Source organism: Tupaia chinensis, unplaced genomic scaffold (genome assembly GCF_000334495.1).
Source record: "Tupaia chinensis unplaced genomic scaffold, TupChi_1.0 Scaffold000539_1, whole genome shotgun sequence".
In the NCBI taxonomy this organism is placed as follows: domain Eukaryota; kingdom Metazoa; phylum Chordata; class Mammalia; order Scandentia; family Tupaiidae; genus Tupaia; species Tupaia belangeri.
Window position 1 is genome coordinate 3,171,228 of NW_006160052.1, and position 3,840 is coordinate 3,175,067.

General features: G+C 49.3%; 1 long non-coding RNA gene across 1 annotated transcript in view; it reads left to right on the forward strand.

Moving 5' to 3' along the window:
* The window catches only part of LOC102491499 (uncharacterized), a 13,597-nt gene that overhangs the window by 748 nt on the left and 9,009 nt on the right, over positions 1-3,840 (forward strand). The gene's annotated exons all lie outside the window — the stretch shown is intronic.

A 3,840-nucleotide genomic window follows, 5' to 3' on the forward strand; every position in this document is an offset into this window, starting at 1 on the left:
TATATATATATATATATATATATATATATATAAAGAGTTTGTGGTTAATTGGAATTAAAGCAGGAATTAATTTGGGTGCAATTTTTAAAAATTCATGCATCATTTTTTTCATAATACGCATTTTCCTCAACATTTTTGAAGACCTCTCGTGAAGTCTGCCTTGTATTACAATTATTGTATGCATCTTTATCTTCCCCATGAACCTCTGAATTTTTTTCTTTTCTTAAGCCAGCTTTACATCTCTTGTCACCAAAGGTTTTTAAAAATACACCCTTTAATTCAGGGACTGTGTCTTAATCTTTGAATAAGAATGTCTGAAATGTATCCCGCTGAGGAAGAGGACAGGAGTGGGAGCTTAGGAAGTGCCGGCTCCAGCTCCAGCTCCCTCGGTGTGCCCATGGCAAACAGCTCAGGGCCTTATCCTCAGGAGGTGCTCGGTAAATGTGGGCACGATGCTAGCATGCCCGAATGACTGCGACAGGTGTGAATGTCTCTTCTCTGCCTGGCGTTTGCTCTGATGGAGTAAAGGCAAGGGAATGATTATACCAGGACACCTGGTACTCAAGTTCACAGCTGAGCTGAGTCGACTCGGTGCCTGCCTGATTCATGTCAGCCAGGCCAACTTCACCAGAGGCCAATTGCTAAACCAGAATGCAATATATTAATTTGATCGGAGAACTATTGTCTGACCGACCTTGAAGGGAGACAGCGCATGCCTGGCTGGAGGATGTGGACCAAATCGACTTGATCAGGTGTGGAGGGAGGGACAGGAGACCCAAAACAGGGCAAGAACGAGGGCAGAGGATGCACTCAAGGAGCGTCAGGGAGAGAAGCTGCAGCTTCACGAGAAGCGAAGTTCAGGCAGCTCTCAGGTCTGAGAGGTGGGCCTAGGACTGGGAGCGGGAGACAAGCCATGAGGCCAGGTGCCAAGTAAGTGCTAGAAAAACCCAGGAGCACAGCGAGCCTGCTCTGAGAGGGCCAGGACTCTTCCCACCACAGTGCCTGGTGTGCCCAGAGCATGGAGTTTCTGGGGCCCGTTGCCTGGGGTCTGGGGTAGTTTTGCCTGGTCGGATCAGGCTGGCTATTAGCACAGTCGGGTGTGTCTGAATGAACACACGTGCTCGCTGGTTTATATTGGAGAAACGCCAATGCCTTCACACTATCCAAATGCTCCTTTGAGACCAAAGTCTCTCCTTTGCTAGTGAAACAGCCTGTTATTACCGAAATACTCACTTCATATTCCAGTCCAGGATGGGCTTTGCACTAAGGCAGTCCTATGTTCAAATCCCAGCTCTGTTGCCTGCGATCTGGGGTAAGATACTTAGCTTTTCCGAACTTTGGTTCTCCCCTCTGTACACTGGGAATAGTAATAATGTCTACCCTACGATATTGTTGGGAAATCAGGTTTGACATATTTAAGATGCCAGGCAGGTAGTTGCAGTAAACTGTAGCCATCATTATGAACTGTGTGACTTTGGGCAAAAGTCACCAAAGTCCTCTGAACCTTATTTTTTTTTTCTTTTTTTGCTATGTGCGCTCGCCAGACAGACAGAGACAGAGAGATAGAAAGCGAGAAATCACCCCCCAGGGGGGATGGCCACGGTCGACTATGTGGGAGTCCAGCGACATAGCCATTACGCTAACTGCTGGCCCCTCCTGAACCTTATTTTGATCATGAACATAATGGCTATAAAAATTGTGAGGCTATGGAGTGGAAAGGATTTTTAAAAGTGCGAAGTACACAACAAACATTTAAAAATGCATATATCACTTATAACTTGCTTAGGTATCTGGGGAAGTCTCCCTGTTTTATATACCCACCCCGTCCCAAAGATGTGCCTAGGTCAGGGATCCAGGGAGGTCTGTGACACCTTCAAAGCTGTTTGCAAGTTTTATATCCTCCTGACGAGAGAGTTGATAGCTTTAATTATATTGTCAAAGGGGTTCATAGTTCCCAAAAGGTAAGGAAACCCTGCCTTGGGTTAATGAAACTGCGGGAAAACTATAGTTTCCCGTATTGCTGTTACGTCTGCGTGTGGGGAGTTCCTTAGAGCATGGAGTGAGAGCGGTCAGCACCAGGGCTCTTGGACAGTTCCAGGTGAGTCCATCTCCCTGGGGTCTTTCTCCAGCACCCATGAATCCAAGGTCCTGCCTGCCAGACCCTGCCTGCTTCCAGAAGCACTGCCCGCGAGGCCGAGCTAGCCAGTCATCCACTCTTGTTTAGGGCTCAGTCCACTGGCAGGGCCTCTCATGGGGTTCCCAGAGTGGTTCCAAACAAGCCTGCGAGCTCATTTAGAACTAAGGCCCCTATTTGTCCACAGGGAAGAGGGCACAGAGGGGCATGGGACAGTGGCCTGTAGACTTTCCACGCAGGGCGAGGATTGCACCGTGGGCAGTTAGGACACTGGAGGATCTGCCTCCACTGGCTCCCTGACTGATGGGTCAGGCTACAGAGACTTGGTGAAGAGGTGAGGGCAGCTGGGTGACCGCCTTGCTTTCTCGCCCACCCCTGAGGAGCGTGAAGTTGGGGATGGCTCAGCCAGCAAGCCTGGGAGAAGATGTCATCTCTTCATTCCTCTCTGAGGCAGTCACACTTGCGGTTAAGCTCCGTACCTAAGTGGCCCTGGGGAGGAGGCTGAACCGGCTTCGCTCGGGCCATCGGGACAAGCCCCTTTCTTGCTCTGCCACCCTTCCTTTGACTTGGTGTGACCTTACATTCCAGAGGGGCATCATATTCTTAGACCTGAGTTTGGGCATTGAGGAGAGTAAGTGGTCACCTTGGGGATAAGGAAAGAAGATCCCAGCACAGTCCAACTTACTGAGATAGAGATGCAAAGCCCAGCTAATCGTGGCAATAATAGCCAACATTTAAGTACTTACGTAGCGCAATGCCAAGTGTGTTGCCAGTGTTAAATGCATTTAATTCTACAAACAAATGATCTAATAAATACTAGCATAATCCTTAAGAGAGAAGGGGATTCAAGCAAGAGGAAGGTTATCCAATGACCTGGCCAAGGTCACGTGGTAAGTGGTAGGGTCAGGATTCAAACTCAGTGAAAATAGCACAGTAAATCCATGGGCTTAACCACTGCCCTATACTGCCTCTGTAAAAGGAAAGAACCGCTTCCCTGGCCCTGCCTTATTCATGCCTGCGTTTATATCAGGATCTTGCCAGGAGACGGAGGTGTGTCTGGGCCAAGGCGGAATTTATATTCTTGGTTTGAATGGTGAATCTGGCCCCGTGTCCTCATTTGTAAAGTGGGTACTGTTCACACCCTACTTGCTTTTGGGGGGGAGAGGATGTGGGAAGGAGAGACTTTTACTGTAGGGCACATGTCCTTGCTGGAGAGACAGAGAAAGGCAGAGAGACAGAAAGCAAGAAATCATACCCAGAGGAGAGTGGCCACACTGCAGTCCCTTTTCCTCTAGTTTCCTCCTGGGAGGAGGAGTGAGCTTCCAGCCACCAGGTCTGGGACTTGAACCATGGTCAGCCATGTGGGAGTCCAGCACCTTAACTACATCACCTGCTGGCCTCACACCCTACTTTCTTAGAAAATTACTGTGTGGATCAAACGGGCTCCTGGTGCAAAGGCTTTGTGAACACTGAGCATGCCCCCTTAGAAGGCATTCCCATTATCATTTTGCGTTGACCAGGGCTGAGTGTCCCAGGCCCCTTAGAAAGAGTTCCCATTATTGTTTTGTGTTGACCAGCTCTGAGTGTCCCAGCTGCCTGGGGTCACATATAGCCGATGTTCTGCTGGAGCTGATTTCTGGAGACCCCTCCCCTGCTTCTCTGAGTTCCATCTCCGCTTTCCTGCCCCCCCCGCCCCCCCCCCCCCA